The sequence below is a fragment of the Larimichthys crocea genome, unplaced genomic scaffold (assembly GCF_000972845.2).
Source record: "Larimichthys crocea isolate SSNF unplaced genomic scaffold, L_crocea_2.0 scaffold307, whole genome shotgun sequence".
Classification (NCBI taxonomy): domain Eukaryota; kingdom Metazoa; phylum Chordata; class Actinopteri; family Sciaenidae; genus Larimichthys; species Larimichthys crocea.
The window spans coordinates 180,647-207,694 of NW_020854047.1; the positions used below are offsets into that span (position 1 = coordinate 180,647).

The 27,048-nt window shown below is 45.9% G+C and overlaps 1 protein-coding gene across 1 annotated transcript in view; it reads right to left on the reverse strand.

Annotated features, from left to right (window-relative positions):
* cdh11 (cadherin 11, type 2, OB-cadherin (osteoblast)) overlaps window positions 1-27,048 on the reverse strand; it is a 79,063-nt gene that overhangs the window by 42,342 nt on the left and 9,673 nt on the right. The window lies entirely within an intron of this gene.

Sequence of the window (27,048 nt, forward strand, 5' to 3'; positions counted from 1 at the left end):
TCATTCAACCCAGAGAAAGTTTGCAGCCACCAGGCGAGATCAATCCCCCCGAGCCCTCGAGCCTTCGGCTGGCTGTTGAACTGCCGTGAGCTGAGATGGAGGTGTAATTTAGAAATCCCCATATCATAAAAACACAGTAAACAAAGAGAGGAGAATGCCCTGTGCTGCTGCCTGGGGTGTGTGTGTGTGTGTGTGTGTGTGTGTGTGTGTGTGTGTGTGTGTGAGACTGAAAACTGAGGAACATCGCCCGGGGCGGCCGCATGCGTGAACGTACTCACACACACAAAAAACACAAGAGCAGCGAAGAGGCGCTAACTGAGAGCGGGAGATGTGACGTGACCTCAGACCGCTGCAGATAAGCACTTTTCTCACCACACACACACACACACACACACACACACACACACACACACACACCACACACACACACAGGATCTCTTTGTCACTTTGCCTGCCGCCGAGTTGTCGCCTGACAGAAGAGGTCGTCTCTGGATGAATGCGTCCTATTATGGGATGTGTGCTCTGATCTCGCTTTGGAGGTCAAAAGGTTAAACATCCATCACGCACGCGGCGTGGCTAAACGCCTTTTTGAAAACCAGGAATCATAATCAGTTACCGGCAGGATCGATGGACGTCGATGAGGACGCCGCGTTTTCAAAGGAGAGCTTTAAAGACTTCATTCATGTTAAAGGACAACGTGTGAGCCTGCAATAACTCATATTCAATATCTATAAATGCGAGAGTGTGAGGTGATTGTGATGCCAAGAGCCAATCAGACTCACGATAATGAATGAATGGACTGATAGATGGACGGGATGAAGACATAATGATCTCCGCGTGTTAAATCACTCGAGCTGCCATAAAGTCGATCTGTGACATTCACGTTAAGTTCCTCGCCACGTCTCGACTCACTCGTTGTTCATAACGGCTGAATTGGCTCAATAAGGAAACATTGATCTCAGCCTGTATACAGACATCGAAACACTCATCGTAAATGATGAATCCAGTTCTGCAAGTTGAATTTAATCCCAGGATGTGCAGTTCAGTTTGTCGTCCGTGGGTCAGTATTTATTCTGCACCTCGTCGTTGGTTTCAAATGATTCTTGCTCCCTGAAGTCGAGCAGTAGAACTTAAGAGATATACTGACCCATTAAACATGCAGAGTCATCTTACAGTCGCTGTTTATACACGAGGTGTTTTGCATGAAATTAAAAGTACGCCAAGGCACGACGCCCCACACGTTCAGTTGTGTGTTTTCTTTCGTCTGTCTGTCCTGCTGTCTGCGAGTCTTTCTGCCTATTTGTCTTTTTCCACTTTCACAGCGAAGGATTAGAATGTGCTGTTCTGAAATCGGCTCGTCAGCCTGCCAGCCGCTGATAAGCACATCAGGATCGATTAGATCTGCCTTTAATTATTCAACTTTTTCCCGGCGATGGGGGAAAAATGCTTAGTATGGGAGATGTGAGGTGCGCGATACGGTGACTTTGGGTACACGTGCCCAGAGGGCAAATGCATTGTGAGCCACATTTTCAGGCATGAGAGCGTATTAAATATGCATTTTATATAATATGCATCTTTAACAGTGGCTGCAGGCGAATACAAACGAAAAACTGAGGATAATTTTCTGTTAACCATGAAGGACAGAAATCGAAACAGGGAGGAAGAAAGAGAAAACAACACCGACAAATAGAAGAATATCTCGAAGCACAAAAGAAAGAAGGGATGAAGAAAGAGTCCCCGAAAACACGAAGCCGCTTCAACAGCTGAACACACACACACACACACACACACACACACACACACACACACACAATAAAAAATGGCAGAACCACCTTTAGCTCATCACTGTGGTTCGGATACGTTGAATTTTTTTTCCTCTGAACGGCGACACAGATCTGTTGGAGAGAGAGAGAGAGAGAGGAATGTTCAAGACATTGACGTTATGTGATTATGACGTAATTAGAGCTAATTGAACTACTGCACGTGTCTTATGTCGCGGCATGTATAATCATACAGGCGACAGAGTCAGAGGAAGGAAGGTGGAAAAAGAAAACAGCAAAGTTCAGATTGCAGCCGACTGAATACCCCTCACATCTTACTCTCATGTCAATAGGGCTCGACAACTAATTTGAGTAGTCAATGAATCGTTTTTTTTTTTTTTTTTACTTTGCTTTTCTCTCGAAACTGCGGCTGCAGCTTCCACTGCCGCGTCTGCCTTTCTGCTCACACACACACACACCACACACACACCCTTACGCACATGTGCAGTAGTGGTAATCGGCGTCAGGCCTGATTGTACCGTAAATGAATCCATAACACAGATCCTCCAGGAATTCACACATGTTGCGATTTGCAACTTCAGTGATCCCTGTGAATTCAGGGCGGTGTTGCAATTTAACCAATCACCGCGATTTTTCGGCAACTTCCGCACAGTCTGCCCGGGGAATTCAACTCCGTAGGTCAGGGACGGCCACACGGTGCAACAGGATCCCCTTGTGGGACCTCTCCCTGGCGCTGGCTGGCCCTCGCCGGGCGCATTACCTCAGGGGCGGCTCTGGGTCGGCATGGAAAGACTCGGGGGCGAAGGTGGCTCACGGCTCCATCCGTGAGCTTTACAGCGCCCGCCTACCTGCCCCTTTCTGGGACAGTCAATTTACGTATGATCTGATTAGTCGACTAATCGAAAAAATAATCAGTGATTAGTCGACTATCAAAATAATCGTTTGTGGCAGCCCTACATGTCAAACACAAAGGAGAAACTACAGCAGCTAAAGGTTCTATGTAGAGGCAGTGTTTGGTTTGTCCTCTGTACATCCCGATTGTTATTTTTAAGGTGATTACTTATGGATATTATATTCGATCCCCTTAAATCTTAAACGCCGGACCTTTAAATAGTCTGTATTCAAATCTAAACCTTCTTGTAACCTTTGAATACACCTGGAGCTCTTTCTAATCTTTCCCTGAGCTCTGATGAAGACAAATCAAAACTGCAGTCCACGACCGGAGTGAGTAAAATCTAAATAAAGCTTGTTTTTTAATTCATGTGTTGACTTCCTGCATGTACAGTGCACCAGCCTGCAGCTAGTTTATGCTTGTTAAGAGTTTTTTTAAAACCAGACAGCCTGATGTACGAGCACAGGACTAAACACACAAAGTCCAAGTTCTGCTTCTCCTCTAATTTTCCTGATTTATTGCAGTTTACTGTGCAGCCTGACGGCACAACATATAAAAAGTGATGGTGTCTCTGTCATACCCGGTACGTAATACTTTACAGCTGCTCCACCTCAGCTCTCTGTGATTCCCTGATGGACAAAAGTGAAGGAAACAGATGCCAACTGTAGCTGCTGTCAGCTGATGTTAGCACAGTTCATTAGGAGCTGAGCTGGTGTCGTGCCAGAACAGGAGCTAGGCAAGCAGGCGATGTAACTGGCTTTAATCCGGCTTTATTTGAGCTCCACGTCACTTCACCGAGCTTCACCACGGCTCTTTAGAAACCTGTGGACGATGTCATGGATCCTACGTCCATGTTTTATACAGTCTATGATCAGAAGAGCTGATGTCTGTTGGTGCACAGTGGGACTTGAATTACAAGCAGAGGTACAGCAAAGGACACCGGGTTGTTCCACTGTGTCTATAACTAAACATGCCAAATATCGAGCGACTGCACATCAGAACTGGTCTCATACGGTCTGAGGAAACATGTAAGCCGCCGCCTTTATGTTTCCATCGCACTCCCAGATCACCTGAGCTGAACAGGACACACTCTCACCTCCATCAGTAGCTACCAGTGAGCAGGCTACTTCACCGTGGCTTGTCCCGGTGGAGCAGTTCAGGGTCTGTGGTGGTGCAGAGCTGCTGCTCCCTCTGTGAGTCGATGTGTGACGCATGAAGATGAAAACTTGTGATCTGTACGAGCCTCGGCTGGATGAATAAGTGTTTTTTTAAAAGAATGTGTTCTCCATCGAGTAATTATGTGTGTGTGATGGAACATGAGTGAAGACGTTGTGACGGCTAAATATCAAAAAGCCGAAAAGTGCCTTTATCTTGGGTGCCACGTTTCTTTTATCCACGTCTTTATGAATGTGCAGAGAGGGATCACGCAGCTCGGAGGAGCCAGACTCTGCAATAATTAAGTAAAGATCAGAACCGGTCGCTTTGTCAGGAAAAGACTTTTCGTGTGTTTCTTTTTCAGACCAACAACAAGGATGGAAAGACACATTTTTTAAACATTCTAAAAACTTTTCGAGAACACGATTATACCTGAAAGATTTTAGAAAGAGAAACATCAGCGCCTTGAAAAAGTGCTGATGTTCTGAACATACTCGGTGACCTCCATCACAGATGAAAGCACTTTGCTTCAGTAGAAGAAGAAGGTATGCTGTATTAATCCCTCAAGGATGAATTCAGCTTTTTTTCACTCTGTTGGCACGTTTATGTTCACACGAACACGCCGCCTCGTAGGATAGCAGCCCGAGCAGCCGGGGGGGGGTTTGTTGCCTCGTTCAAGGACACCTCAGTTGCACCCAAGAGGTGTAACCCGTGACCTCGACAGCGAGACCTGATCCTTGAACCGGCAACCCTCCGGTTCACAAGCCAGGTCCACACGGACTGAGCGAAACAGTGAATTTATATCTGTGTATGTACGTGTGTTCGCTCTTCACGTCTGATAAGTCCTCCTGCTGCCCCACCACAACGCTGTGATTTCCTGACGGGCAGTGAAGTAAACAGCTGCCAACTGTAGCTGAGCTGATGTCATGCCAGAACAGGAGCTAGTGTAAGAGGCTCAGCAGTCTCCATGGATACAATGACAGAGGGGGTGTGTACGGCTGTCCATATTTACCACAGTGTTGCTTTAACTAGAGATGCTGCGATCCATGATGAGTCCTTAACAACGAGCCTCCTCCACAAATACCAAGCACAAGGTTCAGTTATAAAAAACCTGATCAGTTCAGACTCTTAAAAAAAAGAAATCTGCGTCTCCAGGATGAACTCGTGTTGAATTTTACAGCACCATCAACTCCGTCATGCTTCTCTAGCCGTCACGACCACCCTCGTCATCTGCAGCAGAGCGTAAATCATTATTACTCTGTGTTTGTAATATTCCTGGAGTACGACAGCGATCATCACCGTGATATCATCATCATCTGTCACGTAGCAGATCTGCGGCTCCTCTCACCTCGTTAGAGAAGAATCTGAAGCAACACGTGCCGACACAGCTGATCGTTCAAAGCGCCCCGCGCTAATCGTTCCCGTGCTTCATATGAGCACTGTGAGGTGATGGCCACTGTCATTATTGTCATGCTGCAGCCTGCTTTGTATGCCGGGACGATTGAGCTCATTCCAGGCAGAAAATGACAGCTCGTTATGTGAGGGAAAATGGATTTCACCGTGTTGTGGTATTGCGAGGGACCCTGAGACAATACTGTCAATACCATAAAGCTCCGTCTGAATTGGTTCTTGTGTGAAAATGTGCAATGCATGAGTAAAGGCCTATTGATTGGTAGTCGACTGCCAACGACTGTGTTGCGTGCATGTTTCACCGCATGCACACGAGGCTTTCCGGAGAGCGGTAATATTTTCCATCGATTCGTTTTTGATGAATTGCGTTCGTATCTGAGGAGTGATTTTCCTGGTGATGAACACGGCGAGAACACGCGGATCAAATGTTTGGCTTCAGCAATAAATAACAATCAAGATAAGAATATCTGAGAGCTGCTGTGATGTATGATCCGACGCAGCGCCGCGCCGAGTCAACAGGTCGGGCTGTGTTATCATGTGACTGTACATTAAAATCAGCCCAACACTGTGTAACAAGCACCCAGAGGCAAAACAGCAGCACTTAGTGCTCAGCTTTCATTTCATCATGCAAGAAATTGAATATTTCTGTTATATTATGATACGTGGTGGTATGAGTTCTGTTCAACAAAAGAGCCGAGACATGATACAAGGTCGTTTAAGGAGAGAAACAATCATTATCTCTCAGCTTAGCTACCCATCGCTGCAGAAAATAATCACATTTTTTATTTGTGTTGCCGTGTGCAGACGTGGTCGGCATGCAGACGTGCTCACACACACACACACACACACACACACACACACACCATATTTGCATCTCATGTACACATGCAAATACACCGATTGAAATCCAACCATCAGTTTTGCGTCTGTCATTAGCTAAAAGGGCCCAAAGCTGGAGTGAGACCAGCATAATTATTCTGATTACAGTCCTCGTGCTGAGCTCTATCCAAACACATTACACTCCCTCGGATTAAAATCTCGTCTCTAAATCGAGATGCGAGGGTTTATCTGGTGATAGCAGCCAACTGGAGTCTCGATATTCCCACTGAAGCAGGTTTTCTGCAGCCCCGTGAAGGCAAACGGCGAGCGCTGGAGATAAAGTTTGAAGCCGTTCCTCACTCCTCACGCAGCTGCTGCTCTCTGGCTTTATCGGGCAGTATAACAAACGACCTTTACATGGGGAAACTTTGCTGCATCTCAGGGCCCTGAAGTGGTTCCTGACCCAAAGTTTAAGCAGCACTTCAGTCTCTTTGACCTTTTTGACAGTAATGGATGGTTATTGGGAGGCACTTGTCATTCAGGACTGTTCTCTCCGGCACTAAGCGAGCACAGCAGTTGAATACGCCTGATCTGATCCGACGTGACCGATGAACATTTTGTAACTTTTCTAACATTAAATCATTTTGATGTTACATTGTTGTATGATCAGGTGAACGGTGTCTCTGTCATTCGTACGTCTGTTCTCACACTATGTAACTTTGAGAAGTACGTAAGGCTTTACGGCACTAAGTCACACAGCAGCAACTATTTCACTGATTCTGGTGAAACTGGATCATATTTTATGGAGGAAATGTTTTCTGGTTTTCCCTCTGATGTCCTCCGGCTGCTCCGCCTCAACTCTCTGTGATTTACAGAGTTTATGATGGACAGTGAAGTAAACTGCTGACAGCTGTAGCTGCTGTTAGCTCAGTCTGTTAGCCGGGCTGCTCGAACTGTGAGCTCAGAGCGTTTCGGACCACTGGGAAGAAGAAGAGGAGGTTTTCAGGCCCGGGGGGGCCGTGAGGGAATGCAGTAACTATGTTACTATATGACGTGTAATCACAGGGTCTCATGTCACTGAGGGTGTCTGTGTGAGAAAGTGATTACATGCATGGATGTGAGGCTGAAGATGAGCTTGTAACCGTGAGCATGTGTTCGTGAGTTTGATGTTCTCGGTACGACTGCAGTGAAATGATGCAAGCAGAATGTGATGGTCGGCTTTGAGGATCAGCACAGTGGGCGCAGCTGGTAGCTGCACACACACACACGCACACACACACACACACACACACACACACACACGCACACATATTGGCTGGCAGGGACTGGTGGATCCCAGCTGTGTCAGTATTATCCATGCACCAGTATGCATTCACAGGTGCATGGATTGGGCACATAAACAAACACACACACACACACACACACACACACACACACACATGATCTGAACGTGCACAGTCACGGTCACACTGTGGAAAGAAACGACGATCATCGACTGTGTTTAACTGTGTGACTCTTGTTCAGCTCCTCTCTTTACACCGCACAGTTCCTTTCATATGTTTCATCTTCAGACGAGCTTCCTCCTCTAACTACTCCTCCTCCTCCTCCTCCTCCTCCCCCTCCTCCTCCTCCTTTCTGACTCACTGCTGAGTCTAAAATAAAATGCTACACAGGAGATGCAGGTGCAAAGTGGCGGGCAGTTATTTTACAGCGGATTGGCTGGTAACTATAGGCCTTATTTATTCATCTTTGAGCTCAGACGTCCGGCTCCCACAATAGTGCCGTACTCCTACAACACTTTGCTCTAGACGACTCGTGTATTTTTCCACTTCCTCGTCTGAAAATATAAAATATGAGCCTGCCTCTGTGTCAGATGCTCTGAAATAGCTCTGTGTGGTTAGATAAGCCTGAAAGATAGAGTCAGTGTAATTCCTTTTTTCTACTTCATCCCCGGCGGCTCGCACAAACTTTCTGTCTACCCTTGAAAACTGTAGTTTTCAGCTTCTTTATTCTATACTGGAATAGACTTACTCAAAGGCAGGAAAGATTAAACTGTCACGTGAAACCTGATAATAACTTCGGACTGAACTTCGATGTTGCGTGTGCAGCCTTAAAGTTCGTCTCCGCATTCTGTTTTTTTACCCCGACCACCTTGGCAGCGTGCAACACTTAAAAAAAAAAAAAAAATCAAAGCCAAGCAGGTGCTAATAGTGCTGATGACTTCACTTCCCTCCGCTTGAGCCAATCAAATTAAGATTAACGCTGCAAACTGCTGCTTTTAGTCCCAAACACACGGATATTCAATTTACGCTGACGATGACAGAGCGGCGCGAGCCGACATTGACGTGTTTGCTTGATAAATTAAATCAACTATCGATCGTCGCGCTGAATCAATCCACAGACAGCGAATCAGTCAGCGCGCTCTCCGGGGTCCTAAACGATATTAATGGATGTTTTAATGCAGTTTTTTTTCTTGCAGTTGGAGTAAGCTGCAGTCACTTCAGAGCACGACTCGTGAGTGTTACTGCTACATCTGCAGAATGTGTGAACAGCAGGCGTGGGTGCAAGGTCAGAGGCGGACATGTTGACGCTGTACGTTTTGATCTGAGCAGCCGTGGCAAGATGGAGAAGCCCTCGGAGTCAGTCCTCTTCCTCTAATTGATTTGTTCCGACAAAAACAACCCACACGATCAAATCCTGTGCAACACGAGTGTGTTGGTGACGCCGTCATGGTGAGGTCGGTGTCATGTCTGATTTTACCGTCTAGACTTTGTAATCACTTCTTACGTCCGCGGGGAATTATTTAAAAGCAACATACTGTAGATGAGCGATGGGTTGGACGTGTGTGTGAGCCGTCAGTATTCTCTTCTGCTGATGCTGTGGTGGATTGTAGCTGCTTATATTTCCCCGCATTGATTTCTTCCTAATTCTGCTGCGTCCCCGGAGGAGGCGATGCTGCTCATTTACAAAAACGCTGTCCGTGTTTTTAAAATCAGCGAGGTAATTTAAAACTCTGAAGACTTTCACCCTCAGCGTTCCCACGGCCACAGACTTCTTTATCGCTTTAAGATGAGAAGCTTTTATGAGCCCCTCGAGGTTTCTGCACAAACTGCTCATTTGCATCTTGTGTATTTATTGTTTCTTCGTGTTTCGATTGTATCAGTAATTTCTCCGTTCCCCGTTTGACACCGCGCAGATAAATAATCATTTCAAGGATTCAAGGCAAACTCGTTTTCAGCATGTGGTGTGAGATTGAGATACAGACACCAAACTGGTGGACTGTCATTAGATCGTCTTTCTTCCTGTAACCCTCCTGTTGGGACACCCAGCCTGTATCGCTGCCTCACTATTCTCCCCGATAACAATGTGTAATCTCGTGCATAGTAAGAGCAGGCAGAGGCCCGGGCTCTTCACGCCCTGAACTACAGAACTATTTAAACATGAACAGGAAGAGGAAGAGGAAGAGGAAGAGGAGGGCGTCCTCATGGCAGAGCGTCAGTGTTTACCTGCCAGGATGTGTGAACAGATCTACCTGTCGACTAACTTCATGTTGTTTTATTGAACTCTCCTCAGTCGATATTCATATCTGTGAGGTTTCCATGGTTACCACATGTAAGCACGCCTGGTGTTTACTCACGGTCACACACGTGCACACACTCCTGCACACAGCCATAAACAAACATGCGTACACACATTGCAGCGAGCGCTCACACACCAACAGATGATGACGGCGTGTGTTACCGACGACGTGAGCGAGGGAAGCGATAGATTCTAGTTGACATGTTGACTTAGAGAGACGAGAGAGAAACGACCTGCAGTCATTTAACTGACAGGGTGGGGAGGAGGGATGAAGGGTGGGAAGAGATGGATGATGGATAAGGAGAGAGAGGGAAGGAGAGGAGAGAACATAAATATGCTTTTTACATATTCAGTTCTGCATGGCTGGCTCGCTTATGTATGTGCGTGCACTCTCACTTATGACTCGCCTCACTTGTCGATGATTTTCATTTAGATAGTTTGTTATTGTACGGCACGCTCTCTTACTCATACAGCAGTCCAGTCAGCACCCCCACATGAATATATAATGATCTCTCACAACTGGAGCTCCACGCTTGGCAGCAGGATTTTATTTCCTAAAGTCTAAAAAAAAAAAAACAACCCTCACATCTGAGCCGAACATCAGATCTTCAAATCAGATCACACGGCAGCTGCTACAGATGAAGAGATGATTTCCTGTGTCATCACGAGTTCAGGAATATTTAAACCCAGAAATAAAAAGTGCTTCAGCTGCAGGACACGATGTGCATCCACAGCCTGGAGAACATCCTTTGTGCTTCAGTGTCCTTCAGCAAGATGCACAGTCAGTCACCCACGTTCAGTTCTGATGACACACGGATCGTGCACATGGGTTAAATAATCAGCCTGTAGCATATCTGTGGTGGCACTAGCGCCCTCTGTGGTGTGCCGTGACCCAAATATTGAGACGCCGTCTCTCACGGAGCCAATGTTCTCAGGAATCAATAACACATTAGATTACTGCTGCGGCCTGTCTTCTATGGTAGATCACCCAACAGTGAGAAGGGTAACTTCTAGTTTCTGGAGCCGGACTTGGACCGTCTTCCCTGAAGGAATCACGCAGCGTTGGAATGTGAAGCTGGTTTGGTTGCTGTTTGTTTTCTCTCTGATTGAAGACGGCTCTTTATTTCACCACCTCATCACGTCGGGTTCACGTAAACACAGGCTATCATTGTGCCGCCCGCTAATTAATGAGTCCAGTCAGAGCGCTGGGATGCCTGCACGGTCGGTCTGCCTCCTCCGAGAAAACTGCTGGCAGTCCGATGAATCACCGCATTCAAAACGGGGCTCGTGGTAAAAGAGCAAAAAAAATAAATAAATTAATAAATAAATGATTGAAAACCAAAAAGGGAGAAATGCATGAGGCTGGATGAGCGGTGATGAATGTATTAGCACCAGATGACATTTCCATCAACACCTCATCGATCACCTTGGGGACATTTTAAATGGTGGACTGCTTATGTGTGTGTGTATGTGTGTGTGTTTCATACACAGAATACCCAACACACACACACACACACACACACACACACAGGAGTCAGGAGTCTGAAACAAGGTGCAAATGGCTCAGTAAATCTGGCCCTGCCCCGGCTCCTCTCCGGCCTCCTCTCCCTTTCTTCTGCTCTGTCTCTTGGTATTCAGCGGCTGCTCTCTTGCAGCTCAGACTCTCTTATCTAAATCTCCATTCAGACGGAGAAAGAGACAGAGCTGAGGAGAGAGAGTCAGAGACAGATAATACAGGTCACTCTCCAATGACAACTCTAAAAGGCATCTGGGGAGAGGAGAGAGGAGAGCTGCTGTGGATTTCTCCTCTCAGCCAAAAAATAAAAACATGCAGACTTAATAAGGAGCTCGATATGAAAGTTACTGTACATCTGCTGATTTTCTAGGCTTGCGGCGTCTCAGCCGTTTATTTTAAGATCCGCCTGTGGCAGTGATAAATCAGCAAGAAACATCCACCATATGCCTGAGTAATGGGAAGCTAAGCCGAGCAACAGTGAGCGGCATTAACTCTTATCAACGCAGGACGGAGTTTGAACCTCTTGTCCCCTTTTGTCATTTCCATGTCACAGACAGAGTCCGTCCTCGTTTCTAACATGCTGTGTTGGTGGCGTGAACGATAACAGAGTACTAAGAGGTTTAATTTCGGCGAGTGTAACGTCAGCTGACCGTCAACCTAACGTCACGGAGATTCAAAGTGCCTGACACGCATGTTAGCTGTTCATTTGTAAACCTCCAGAAATAGTTCTGTTGCTGTGTTCACTGTTAGACTGGACACTGCCGGTTCAGAGGTTCTGCTGCCGTGTTCACTGTTAGACTGGACACTGCTGGTTCAGAGGTTCTGTCGCTGTGTTCACTGTTAGACTGGACACTGCTGGTTCAGAGGTTCTGTCGCTGTGTTCACTGTTAGACTGGACATTGCCAGTTCAGAGGTTCTGTCGCTGTGTTCACTGTTAGACTGGACACTGCTGGTTCAGAGGTTCTGTTCGGTCCTGGGTCCACGTTCACTGGAAGGTAAACGCTGCGAGGCGTAGCAGTGGCTGCTGTGAACGCCGATCAATGTCAATCTGCTGGTTTTTACAGGACACGCACGGACTTTGACTCCTCGTCCTCAGTCATGTTTAGGTTCATTCATCATGCATGTCGACAGTTTTCCAAACATATTACATGTCAGCGTGTATGATGCTTCAACACACACACAAAAAATATATTTATGCAAAGCAGTTTTTTTATGACACTCCCCATCATCCACACTTTATCTGCTCTCGTTAGATTCTTGTAGTCTCTGCTTGAAGACGAGCTGATACAGATTGGAACTGATATCTAAAGCGCACACACACACACACACACACACACACACACACAGATAAACTTGTACTCACCCACACACGCTTCTATTTCTGAGTTATGTTCAGTCTTAATCTGAGTAGAAATGAGAGATCCATTAAATATGATGTTTGTTTTATCATGCAGCCCCTCCCTGCAGCAGCACAGCTGAATCGTGGGACGGGGACGGGGGGCGTTTATAGATGTTCATTTATCTCTCTCGATTACTCTCAATCTCTTCTCCTCCATTACCTGTCTCTCTCCCTCCGTCCCCATCATCACTTCTCTCTCCCTCTCTCTCTCTCCTGACCTGAGGCAGGCAGTAAACTCCGAACTAAATTGAATCTGGCATGTTCTCAAACTGCTGTGGAATATAGCGCTGCGAGCGAACTGCACAGTATTTTCGTCTGCGATTCCCCCCCCGATCTTTTTCACATAATGATGTCCGTGCCGTGTGAAAGCAGGTGGGGAAGACGTCGCTGCGGGAGCCGACGTTCCTGAAAGACAGATCCGAGCATGTTTCGAATCGATAGAAATGAATGAAAGTCAGCCAGAAACAGCATTAAATGAAATATCACGTAGACTGGTTGTGGGCGAGGCCGGCCCACACTGCAGCCATCAAAGCCTGCGTGAAAATCCAGAAAACCTGGAAACAAATCCACCTCATCGGACCACTTCCCGTTACCTTCATCGCTCTGTGATTGTGTGTTGAATCGATCTACACCCCCAACACAGAGAGTCTACCTGTTATATATTTAGCCAACTCACTCCTCACTCCTCCTGTTCTCACTCTCTCACCTCCCCCCTCTCAGCGATGTGCCATCAGGAGGGCTGTAATGTAAAGTTAGCCTCCATCCATCTCTGTTGCCTCCCTGCTATCAGATCTAGTTGGTATAGCTTAAGTCAGCCCTGCTGTCCAGGCTAAATGAATGTTAAAAGCCTATTGAGTTTCTCTGCGCGAGCTGCAATAGCTTTGCCTTATATAGGTAATACGATGTGCCGTGTGTGTGTCTGCGCTTATATATATGTGTGTGTGTGTGTGTGTGTGTGTGTTCTGCATGTAACGTGATGCAGTCTTTTAATTTAGGAAGCGAGACACAGTCAGCAGGTAGAGGTTATGACCTTGGCTAGAGGACACACTGTAACCTGACATGAGATTGATTTCAAGGTAAAGTAGCAGAACGTGAGGATGCTGCTGCTGAGTGACTGAGTGACTGTGGCTGTGTTGTTAGTGGGTAAGAAAGGAAAATAAAAGGTTTATTCTCCGTCATGATATCTCAGAAAATCATCAATAAAACTCTTTGATATCTGCGGCGATGACACACTTCTCACTTCAAATCATTTCCTACGTTTCGGCTGCTCGGAAGAGGAAAATATTTTCAGCTGATGTCGGCCGATCACGGACACGTCATGGTATTCAAACATATATATCACTGCAAAGGGATCAGCCGCTCTCAGCAGTGTCAGCTCTGCTTTAATAAAGTGATAATGTAACTTTTCATGGTCAGATTGCTGCAGAATTGCTGCACAATCCACACAAGACAAAACCTGTTTTAGTTCCAGCTAAATCGACTTTATCTGCAGCCATTGTTGGAGATATTCCAACAGCATTTACGACCTCGCTCTACATTTATCGTCCCCTAGTAACATGCTATAGTAAATGTTGTTTCACAGCCAATATAACTATCCAAGCTGAGACTAGTCATTGAATATGTATATAGCAGGGTATATACGTTGATTTTGAATATATATTTTTAACACTCTTGATATATTTTGTAACACAGTATGTTTCTAAACTCGACACCGGTCTTAAAAGTTCCATCTCGTATTATTTTCTCGTGTTGATTTTGAATTTTTAGTGTAACAGAAGCAAAAATGAGCTTGGGTTAGATTTCCTCTTTAAGTCTGGACAGAGACCAGCCACGGGGTCGCTTTTACCTTTTTCTAAGTATCGCTGAGGTTTTTGCATTAAAGTCTTTTGTGAGGAGAGGAGCGCTCCTCCTCTTGTTTGGGCGGTAATGAGAAGAGAATCACTTGAAGAGAGCTGAGCGGTGGCAGCAGTTACTGGATCAATGAAGAGACTGCAGTTAGAAAATAGGGGTCGGCGTAATCAATTAGACTCTCTGCTGCTGGAATGGTAAAACAACCACGAGTGGAGAATCTCCGCGCTGCTTGTCCTGGCTTACTTTACAAACTCTGTTATGAAGCACATATTTATCTTTTTGTTACGCTTCCTCTCATTTTACTCACTCCCCGCCTCTGTTCTGCCTTCATAGATGTAACTTAGATGTTATTCTAAAACCTGGAAGCGACTGGGAAGTTTAAATGTTTTATTCTGTTTTGCCATCACAAGATAGGAACCAAACACTCTGCAAGTGTCAAATATTTCCCCACGTCCTCTCTGTTTCCTGTCCTGCCCGGATGCTTCACGAGCCGTTAGCCATCCGTGACGCCGGCGGAAACCTGAAGCTGTTCCCGTGTGGTCGCGGCAGGTGTGTAAATTAGTGAGCATCCACTCCTTTAACTGATCGGAGCAAAATGAAATCACAAGTTTCCCTCCTGTTTGATTTCTTTTCTCATCATTGTGTTTGCCCTGTGCTGAACTAGCAGGGTTTTTTAATGTGCAGCAATCACACACACACACACACACACACTAGGGCTGCACTATAAATGGTTTATGTCACAATCTTTGTGACGCACCCCCCACCCATCACGGTATCACACAATCACACACACACACTCCCTCCAGCATCAGCCGTGGAATTGAAAAGCCACTTCAGAAAAATAATGGAGCTGTGGCATCCCTGCAGCGTGTGTGTGTGTGTGTGTGTGTGTGTGTGTTTCAACGCGTGGGTGTTTCCTTCCTACGTGTGTGTGTGTGTGTGTGTGTGTAATAAAGTGTGTGACACTGCCGTCGTCTTCATGGCGGGATGCTTAAATGGAGCTCTGAGTGGTCGTGGTCAAAAGGACTTGACCTATTTGCAAAGAAGGCTGCTTTAGTCAATGTGTACTGTGTGTGTGTGTGTGTGTGTGTGTGTGTGTGTGAGCCGTGATTTGCATGCGCTCACATGCGCAAAAAAATGCGAACTCCCGCCGAATGAGGCTGTAATTGGTTTTAATGTCTTCCCATATGGATTCCAACATATGGACTAATTAATTCTCAGTTTTACATCCAAGTGAAAGTCTCATCCAGAGCGACTTATAATGAGAGCAACAGCAGAAAAATCTTTAATTCATTAAATCATATAAAAGCAACAAACGCTGTCGCCCGGCGGTCGGGAGCTGCTGTGCAGAGACAATGCGGCGGCGACCGCAGAAGGTCGTGTAACACGGAGCGAGACAAAAAGAATATGAAGAGCTTAGCAGGGACACAAAGAGGATTGACTTTTATCTGTCATTATTCAGACGCATCATTTAGATAGAAAGATAAACACAGAGAGAGACGGGTGGTTTCTTTGCTTGCAGAGACTTGGCTGCTGATGAATAACCCCATCTGCCTGTCATTACTACTACAGCTACTAGTGCTGCACGCACACACAGCAGAATCTGTCACAGATCCCCTCTAAACAGCCTCGGGGGATCCGGGGAGAAGATAAAGAGAGAGAGCAGCAGAGATGATGCTGGGTGTGTCCCGGCCTGGAGATAAGCAGCGCCGAGGAAAGCAGGACAAAACGCACAGGGAGGGTAAACACCTGTTCCCCCCGCCGCTCGCACACTTCCAGGCGAAGCGCCTATTTTTAGTGCGTCATTAAACCGAATCTCAAAGGCTCTTTTCCACTTTTTGTTAGCCGGTGTGTGTGTGTGTGTGTGTGTGATGTTCACACACGCGACAGTCAGTGAATAATTTGTGAAGCCGACAGGGTTTAAGAGACACCGGCGATGCTATTACCGAGCTACCGGTGGCCTGAAGGATCCCTGATGGCCTTTTTGAAATGAAGCCCTTCCAGACATTGATCCAGGTAAAGTGCTGGAGGTTGATTAGAGACATGACCGGAGGTCAAACCAATCTACCCGAGGTCCACAGTGCTACTTGTTCAGGCGTTTTCAAGCTACGCGCTGAAATTAGGGCTTTGATTTACGCGAGGCAGCAGAGATGCTTCACAAACAAGTCGAGTTTCATGTGATACGTGAATGTTTTTCCACTTTTATCTGATCACCTGATCTGTCGATACTTCGTCTGGAATATGAATCCACGTTTTGATTGTTCGCACAGGACTAATATCAACTGCACAGCTCGTCTGGGATCTTAATCCCGTTTAAATCTGCCTGGTCTGAAGTCATGAATTCCACATTTCGTCTCTCACAGAAGTCACGTGATAATATTATTCTCATGCAGCGAAGCACACACGTGCCTCCTGGTAATAGAAGTTCTGTGCAAACAGGATTTATAAAGCTCATTAATCTGAAACTGTGATAAAATAATAGTGACATTACGGCTCCTAGGTGAGTGCTTCTCTGTTTGAAGTCAGCGTAATGTTTGGTTGTGGTTTAATAATGCAAACCTTCAACCTTCAAGCAAAAAGACGCAGCAGAGTCTCAGAGTCACGCTGAAATATGGACGAACGTTCCAGAAGAGCAGGAAAACGAAAAGGAAGAAACAGAAGTGAGATTGTTTTCAGTGCAGGAGGAGGAAGATTTGATTCGCTGGGACTCGCCGTGTTTCTTGGGGACGAGTTTGAGAAGAAGAAATTGAGCCTTCCATCTTTTCACCGAAGAAACCTGCTGATTGTTTGCAGCGAGTCGCGGTAATTTAAATCCCCGGAGCTGTTTCTTTCTTTCCTTTACACTGCGGCGTCTGAAAAACCAGAGCCAGGGGCAGTTCTCTTCCAGTTTAATCAATCCAGCCAGTGGACAGTTTGTAGACTGTAGAATAGCGATCGACTGGAGGTCAGCGCCCGGCGTTCAGACGTTTGTGTGTGAGAGGCCGATAGACGGAGGGCTGAGGCAGATAAACAGGTCAAAGAAAAAGCAAGCACACCTCGGGCTGCGTTAGGAAACAGTTTTTCCGCTTTTGTTATATTAATCTTGGCGACCTACATTTATCTGATGTAAGCGAACGTCTCACGGCGTCACAGTAACGCGTCACTGCGACAGCGGATGTGACGCGCCTGTGGAAAGATGGAGAGAAACCGTAAAAAGGTCGAGAGACGTGGAGCGGCATAATGACAGCGGTGACTCAAACCTTCCACTCTCTGTCTGTCAGACCCTCACCTCCCCCTCTGCTTCCTCCATCCCTGTGTGGTGGGTGTACAGAGGCTTTCTGAAATGTTTTCTACGTGTAGAACAAGGCAGCTTTGTCACACACACACACACAAAGACAAAGATAAAGGCAGAGCATCATTACCTGTGAGAACAAGTGGATGATGACATCCATATGCAATGCCGAGCCATCGGAAACCATACCTGTGCATCTCTATACCTACATGCTGGAAGATCTGGCTCTTTAGCACGACCAGCGGATCATCAGCGGGTCATGTGATGCAGCTCTGCAATCATCTCCACACCTGTGTGAGCTCATATAGCTGCTAAATATGTATTGCACTGTTGAACTGAGCTGCAGGGGGCCACAGGTTGTCCTTTCCCGCAACAATCCACATTCAAATCAGTGTGTGTGTGTGTGTGTGTGTGTGTGTGCAGGTACAGAAAGGACTCATATTCATATTTAGATGCACATTCACGTAAATTGTAAAGCAGCAGCCGCTCTGACATTTGGGAGGTCAAAAGTTTGCGGACGGCGGCAGCAGCAGTGTGAGCCGCCACTCACTCTCTGCACGACAGGAACAAACAGCAGAGGCATTTACATCACACTCAACTCATGTGTTAGCCGTTTACTGTGTGTGTGTGTGTTCTCTAACCTCCCACTGGGTCTCCCTGTGGGTCCGGCACACACACCATTAAAACACGTCTTCCTTTTTACTGCAGTCGTGTAGTGTTATGTAAATGAGTGACGTTGCCGGGCCTCTCTCTCTCTCTGTGTCTCGCTCTCACACAGAACATTTTACTACTTCACTACATTGTCTCTGACATCCAGCCTCCACTAATACAGGACAGTTAGAAGTTATTACCGAGCACTGTCTCCATAACGACAGGCCGGCCTCCTCGAGGACCACCCAGACGAGACGGAGAATCGTTCTGCCCCGTTCCTGCCCGCTTCATAAAAGATTCAAACCCAGAGAGCAGCATTCAAATCACTGTGTGACAGATTAAAGATGAATATGTGCATCTTTACTTCAGGTAAACAGTGCACAGCATAGAGAATCTGGTGGATTTTCAAAATAAAATACACAGCGCAAATTGTGTTAGAAAAAACAAACAATAGAGAAAGAAATGAAGTACGTAACACTAAGGAAGCAAATTTAGAAGAACATGAACCAGGAAAATGAGCAAGTGAACAAAGTCTGGAAACGCTGCCGGTGGTTTGAAGTCTCGGCTTATGAGTGCATCTGTAAAACTTGTTCTGTTTCACCTCTGTTAGTACACACTGCAATGCTGGACAGTGCCAAAGAGCGATGTTTCTTGGCGTAGATAAAGATTTAGTACCTGACGCGGTGACAAGGTGAACGCAGCCACCAGAAGCTGAACACATGCAACGCAACGTGGAGGCTACAGAGGATTTAATGATTTTTGCAGGCGAGCTTAAAGCTCTTAAAGCGTCTGTGCGTGCCTCAGGAACAATTTATTTTATTTGGTACCATCAACTAACAAAACACTGAAGAGAAAAGAGTCAGAGAGTCAGAGAGTGCATGAGCGGAGGGAAAAAGTCGAAATCTGAGAAACAGTGGTGAGGAATAAACCCAGACTTTGCTTAGCATGTCCAACCAATCAAGACCGCCAGAAATAGCTCGGTCCTTTATGCCAAAACCACACACACACACACACACACACACATACATAAGCTCATGCATGCTGAGGAACTGCAGCCATGGAAAACTCATCAAATTAAAGATTATGGGAAAGCCAAAAAATACATCTGCAGAGACAGAAAGAAGGAAAGTGGGAATGGCATCCCCTCAAAGCAGGTAGTTTTTAGTGTGTGTGTGATTGCTGTCAGACCAGGTTTGCTTCAACAGAGCTGTTCACAGCTGGGGAACTGGCATCACACACACACACACACACACACACACACACACACACACACTGCAGTGAACACAGCCTGCACCACGAGACTTTCCATTCCTTGTTCTCCTTTTGCCTCATTTCTTCTTTCTATTCTTCGACTTCCCCATCTCTCATTTCTGCACCTCTCCTCCCTCGTTCTGCTCCTCCCTCCTCCTCCTCCTCCTCCTCCGTCTTTTATTTTTATATATTCCATATTAAGTGAAGAAAGAGGCCCCGTGAAACGCTGACTCCTGCTGTACTGCAGATGAAGCAGTGAGTGAAGCTGCAATACTCCTGTACGTTCCTTCAAACAGATAGAATCTGAGTCTAATCCGTCTTTGGTGGAAGCAACCTTTCCGAGCACGACTCCAGTCATTTATTCCAGTCTTAACTTATTCTTGCAGGCTGAGAATGTGTCTCATCAGGAACTAATAAAGCGTTTCAGGTCCCTCCTGTCTTCTCCCACCTGTACTCACCCTTAATGCGCTCTTATCTGGCAGCTGAAAAGCTTTTCTCCTTCACTGCTTCGCTCTCGTTTCAGACTCGATGTTTGTAATCCAGGAATGTTTTTTTTTTACCATATTCTGTCGTTGCTAGAAGAGTGTCAGGTGTGTGTGTGTGTGTGTGTGAGAGAGGTAAGCACACACACACACTCTGGACAAGAGATCGTTTTCAGCATACAGTCCATCTGCTGGATAGAGAAGCTGCGATAGGCGATCCGCCTTTCATCGCCGTGTTTACAGATCGAGGCACCTGTGTTAATGACGAGATAGGGAGGCAGGTAGAGAGGCAGTGTGTGTGTGTGTGTGTGTGTGTGTGTGTGTTCAGGCCATGTCAATGACCTGAATTATATAGCTCTGTTTGTCTGTCTGCTTATCTTCCTGCTGTCTGTCTGTCTGTTGGTGTCTGTGCCTTCAGGCTGCCATCTTTTATTGTTCTGGACAGATAAAGAGATCGGGTCGCACAGAAAAGACACACACATGGATGCATGAACACACACACACACACACACACACACACACACACAATCAGATGGTTCTTCGGATGAAAGGGTCATTGTGTCAGCGCGGCTACAAATCCTGGCAGCACTCGACGGCTAAAACACACACACACAAAATTCTTGTCGGACAAAACGTTCCTTGTCTTGAAAACCTGAGAGAGCCTGACCCGTCTAAACACACACACACATGCACGGGGGCTCATAAAGGTGGATTACCCTCATTTACAAATGTATGGCTTTGTGACTGACCCATTAGCAAAACTAGTGAGAGCACAAGCTGATGAATTATTCAGCGCCTCCTTAAGGGTTAAAAGAGGCGGAAAATAAGATCTCAAAGAGCAGACGGGATGGACCTTTAAAGAGAGAACACAACAGAGGAGAGAAAGGCTTGTTAGAAGTTTCACAAGTATGAAATATATTTAAAAAAAGGTCTCTTCTATCAATCAAAGTGAAGCTGTTAATTGTAAAATATACGAGGGAGCAGGTTGAAGAATTCAAAGAGAAAAGCCACAAAAGAAGAATTAATTTTTTTTTCCCCTCCAGAAGTCGGAACAATATGTTACTGACGAAACTCCATGAATAATTCAAAGGCTCCTTATGAGTGAAAACAAGCGGAAAATACACTTGTTAGGAGTTTTTGAAATAATAAAATACAAAATACATTTGTTTAGATTGAAAGAACATTAAAAGGCTTAAAAAAAACATCAAGAGAAGACGAGGAATGTTTTAAAGAAATATTGTTTAGGACTCTTTCTGTGAATATCTGGGCGTTATTTACACGTCGGATGGAAAATATATTTCATGACACATCCTTCCATCAAACCTGATGATCACATGACTCGGTGGCCTTGGAGAGCGAGGTGAATCAATCAAAGACAAATCTCTCCTCCCGACTCCTTCCCCTCTCGGTCTCTCCTCTTCCATCTGTCCTTCTCCTCCTCCTCCCTCCTTCATTCCCTCCTCTCTCTCTCTCTCTCTCTCTCCCTCAAAAAAACCTTCGATCTTTATCGTTCTGCATGCATCCAGGCGTGTATAAGCGAGTGTGGCAGGCCTGTGTTTGTGTGTCTTTGTGCATCACTGCTTTAGACTAACACCCCCACCCGACACACACACACACACACACACACACACACACACACACACTCTCAAACATACAAATTCAAAAGGCCGAAGAACTTTTTTCAGACTTGTGCCAGATGTTCCAAGCTTCATATTCATACAACATCCTTCCTCCCTTTTTTTTTTTTGCCTCCTTCCCTGTCTCCTTTTTCCTCCTTCACATCCTCGTACATCCTCCTCTTCCTCATCTCTCAGCTTCCTTCACTGCTTTTTTAAAAACCTCTTTTCTTTCTCCTCGCTTCCATTTCGTGTCACTTGCATCCTCCGCGACATCCTTAATTTGTTTGGATGTTCGTACGCCATCTCCTCTCCCCTTTCTCCTCCTCGGTTCCTCTCCTCTTTCTCTTCCTCCTGCCTTTGTAGTTCTGGTCCATTCACTTTCAGCTCAATCAGCTCGAAAACATTTAAAGGAACAGTGGCTGTTTTGCTACCGAAGCCGTATTCATTCTAAATTATTCCGTAATAGACGCGCTTTAAGATCTCCATCCTTCCTTTTCCACTCTGCTCCATGTCTCCTCTTCACACTCTAATATAATCCCATCATTCATTCTTATTCTCTGGCTCTTTTTTTGATTTACTTTAGACTCCATTGATGCAGCCTCCACATCTTTCTTTCTTTCATGCTTCAATTTGATGCCATCTCTCTTTATTAACCATCTGCATCCCTATTCCTTCTCTTTCCCCTCATTTCCTCTCTTTTTTTTGCATCATTTCTTTCTTTCCTTTCCTCTAAAGTCTCCCACATCCTCCTCCTCCACCTCCTCCTCCTCCTCTCTCCATGTCATTCTCTCTGAGGTCTATTGATTCTCTTCTTGGGGCCCTTTTCTTTTTTCTTTCCTCTCTCAGCTGGCAGACGGAGCCGGGATCTCGTGATGTCCCCCAAACCATGATAAACAAATTCTATGATGCCTCCCACACAAACTCTTTGGACCTCAGAGCACACACACACACACAAATACTTTAATGCAAACCAGATGGAAGACAGAGAGATGAACGGAAACACACACACACCTCTTCAATCCCAACATCTCTTGGGTTTGCATGCTGAGGCTACACTTTATTACAACGCTGCTCTTTATTTATATCTCTGGATCTATTTCTTTCTCTTGTTTTGCCTCCTTACCTCCATCACTCTCTTCTAACCATCCTTTTTTCCCTGCGTACGTCTTCCATATCTTCATTTTACAGACTATTTGAATCATTTTCAGTACTTTATAACAGTGGCTTCACGAGCAGCAGTATCTTACATTGTCTCAGAATCTCTCATTTATTTTTTACTGCTATACGTCAGCTCAGGCTCTGTCTTCAAGACATTCGACTAAACCTGAATCTGATCTCGTCTTCTGTTCCCTCCAATCGCGATTGTCCATTTTCCCATTCTTGTTCCCAGTCCTACCTCACTGCCAGCCTCCACCCGTTCATCCATCCCACCTTCTCTCCCACCCTCTCTCTGCATTCATCCAAGTATTGATCTGGCTGTCCATGATGTGTCACGGTGATTGGCAGCTACTAATTGGCTTAATCCCACCCCCGGGGGCTTGTAGCTCTTTGGCTGATCTGGATACAGCTGTCCCATTGTCCAACAGCTGACACCGTGACCCTCGGGAGCGACGAGGTAGCGAGACGGAGACAGAAAGAGGCGTACGCTTCCAAGATGCAACTTTTATTTTCATTGGAAAATAAAAACTCTGACAGAGACATTTAAGTCATTTCAACACGGAAAAGGAATACACGAGCATCATCAAGCAAGGGTCTGTTTATTCTGTCATCATGGCAGCCACCTACTAACATGATGGTGAGGGGACGGGCGCAGACAGACACAGCTTGATGGACTTCTCTGTACACTCGTCGCTGGTTTTTCATCAAGTCGCTTTGACAGACGAGTACCTGGCTCAAAGGTCAACACTTCTTTCCTCTGCAATATGTGTGTGTGTGCATCAACAACCAAGTGTCCAGTCAAAGCGTCCTTGAGCGAGACGGCGAGTCGCTTAGGTTGAGATGGAAAAGAGTAAAAAAAAAAAAAAACGAGGGAGGGGAGCCGGTCGCCCAAGAGACGAAAGAAGCAGCCCTAAGCAGACCCAGATTAGCTTTGCTCTATTGAGGAGGCAAGGGGCAGAACACGGGGTCTTAGTGGATGCCACTAAGCCTTTAAAGACCACCCTTCAGCCTGGGATGTACCACCACCCCATTTATCCAGTAACTGACACACACACACAGTTTACACTGACATTAGCCCATGGAGGCCCAACAATCAGGCTCAATGGCAGGTCATGATTCATCATTAGTGCTTCAATAGCTTTCATTGAGTTTGGATTCATAATGATGAAGTGCAATACTGGGTTTGATTTCAAAGCAGTGCGTGCGTCATCAGTCGCTTCATTTCCTGAAGTGAAGGCTAATAACTTCATTCATATTTAATGTCAGCTGTTTAACGTCGGACATCTCGACGTGGAGCACGTGGAAGTCAAAGAAAAAGCCGAGTATTGTGTTTTTTATTCTCCATCGATTCGACCTTTGATCCAGCACCAATAAACCCGAGTACAGCGCTTCATGAAACGCTTGAAGGGCTTCATCTCAATAAACACGGTATCGATCCGCGCGTGACATTTGTACATGCCGGGTTCGACTCGTCAATACACACAATTTTAAGCAAGCGAGTTTTTTTTTTTTTAAAAACGTCATGAAGGTGAATGAGTTTCAGGGCATTGACGGGAACAGTCGGGGGTGGAGCGGGAGGAATTGATCAGCAACATCGTGGACCATTACACCTACCATGCATGTGTAATGACCCTTATTACCCCTCTGAATCGCCCTAGCCCCACAGCCCTCCGACAAACACTCCACTCAATGACAAACTGGAGGACACAAGGGTCATTGTGCCAAAAAACATCCTCCACCCTGCAAAACGATCCCCTCTGTTCTCATTTCCCTCCTCGGGTTCTGTTCCCCCACCTCCTCGTCCCGCTCCAAACCAATGCACGGACGCGCTGGATACTTGATAATAACCCCCCTCCTCTCTCCCTAGTTGCCAAACCCCCTCCCTTCTTTCTTCAGGTTGACACAGAGAGCCCTTTGTTGTCGCGAGCTGCAATCACATACCTCAGTACGCCTGCACTGTTGGTTCTCAAACTTACCCCTAAACCAAAGACGCTGTATGAATCTCACATCTTGACAAAGCTGCAAGGATAGTCCATCTGCAGAAGTACTGATGCAGGTTTGTCAGGACAGCATGTTTGACCCACATTTGATTGGCCAAGTGTTCTTCTATATTTACTTTTTTTCTTTCTTTTTGTCTTCTTGAGGAGTCCAAACAAATCTTTGCACCTTCAGTATTTCAAGAAGAAAACATCCTTACAACTCCAGCTTGCAGCTGAGAGTTAATATTTCTGGACTTGGCAGCATTGTGTGGTGAAGTGTCCTCAAGCAGCTTCATCTCCATCAGACAGACGCTGCATCTGAATGATGAATGGAAATCGTCATAAGTGACTTGAAATGTCACTACGAGATGTTGTCTCATATTTCTTTTCATCTCGAGGGTGAAACCTGGCGACATGCAGCTCTCGTCGCTCTCGACTGCTCTTAAAGATCGACGCGATGCGTCGTTGAATAAAATATTAGCAGCTCTGTGAATAAAACATCAGGACTATTTTCTCATGTAAAAAGGTCAAAACAGCTGTCTAGACAAGCAGTGATGTATTTACTCCTCTACACACACACACACACACACACACACACACACACACACACCTTTGTACTGTTATCACAGTACACTTGTAAGAACTTTCCTTGGACCAGATCACTTTACAAACTCCGAATCCACACTGTATCCTTCAGCACCAAACCTAAACTCAAACTAATGCGTCATCCATCCATCTATCCGTCCATCCATTACCTTCCTCCAGAAAGGAAATGGTGTTAGCAGGTTTAGCAGGGCGTTGCAGACCTCCCTCTCCCCAGGAATGCATTCCAGCTCTTCCTGCGGGGATCCCGGGGCGTTCTCAGAATAGATGGGCTATATTGTCCCTCCGGTGTGTCCTGGGTCTGCCCCAGGATCTCCTGCCAATTGGACGCGCTCAGAACAACTACAAAAAATGGAATCGTGATCGGATAACTGGAACGCCTCAGCTCCTTTGGACGCGAAGCTGCAGCGGCGTGTGTGCACACACTTTACAGAGGAAACTCATTCGGCTGCTTGTCTGTTATGCTTGCTGCTCATTCTTTCGGTCACTACCCACCACGTGACCACTCGGTACAACGTCGGCATTACTGCTGACGCTGCACCAATTTGCCGGTCCATCGAGATACTTGAACGCTCCGAATGCTTCACTTGTTTGCTCTTTGTAGGAGATTCGAGTTTCTTTCTATAGTTGTGGAAACTCCTGCTTCTCATGAAGATAAGAGCACATGGCAGCATGCATGCTTACACTCAGACACACACACACATACTGAGCGCAGGCTGACCGTGCATATCTCACCTGCAGGTGAGATGGACACCTGCAGACAGAGCGGCGGAAATGCTCACACACAGACTACACGTTGACCTTGTGTGTTCAGCCTTAGCGCTTGTATGTGAAAACACCCACGTGCACGAGCACACACATGCACACACACACATGCACGCACACACACATGCAAACACACACTGTGACACCGCTTGTTCAACCTTGCCAGTGGAACACAAACAGCGTCGACGGCGCTCGCTTTCGTAACATCGCAATAAAAACAAAGGCGGCTGTGACGAATCTGATGTCACTCCGCATAAACACTGAAAACACGTACGACGTATGAAAATGGCTCAAAGCTACTTCAGTGGGTTTAAAAATAACTCCAACTGGATCATCTGTTGACATTTCAAATGAACCATTGCCACGAGAAACAGGCACATTGTAAACATCCAATGAATTGAATTGAAATTAGAACGCAACATCTGCAAGTTCTTGAAGGTTAATTAAACATTTCTATTATTATATTTCATAGAAGTGTCTGGATTTGCCTGGTATCACTACTTCCCCCTCTCTCTATCTATATATATATATATATAGATATATATATGAGATAGAGAATAGAGAAATAAGAATTAGCCGGTCCTTGAGGAAGCTCAATCTGTCGTTCACTGCTTCTCCTTTGACCAAAAAGGTCAACGCAGTCACAGCTGCAACTGTATCTGAGACGAAGACAGACGGAGGATGAGAAATGGAGGCTGTGTCGAGATTAAAGATGGAAACGAGCAGATACGCCGACGCAAACTTAAAGGAGAGACGGCGAAATGCAAGAGAACAGAGGGAGGTCACTGCTCTGAGTCTCTGAGTCACAGTCAGGTATCAGGGCGCAGAGTGGGCAGAGAAGTGCACTGAGGAAAAAGTGAAATTAAT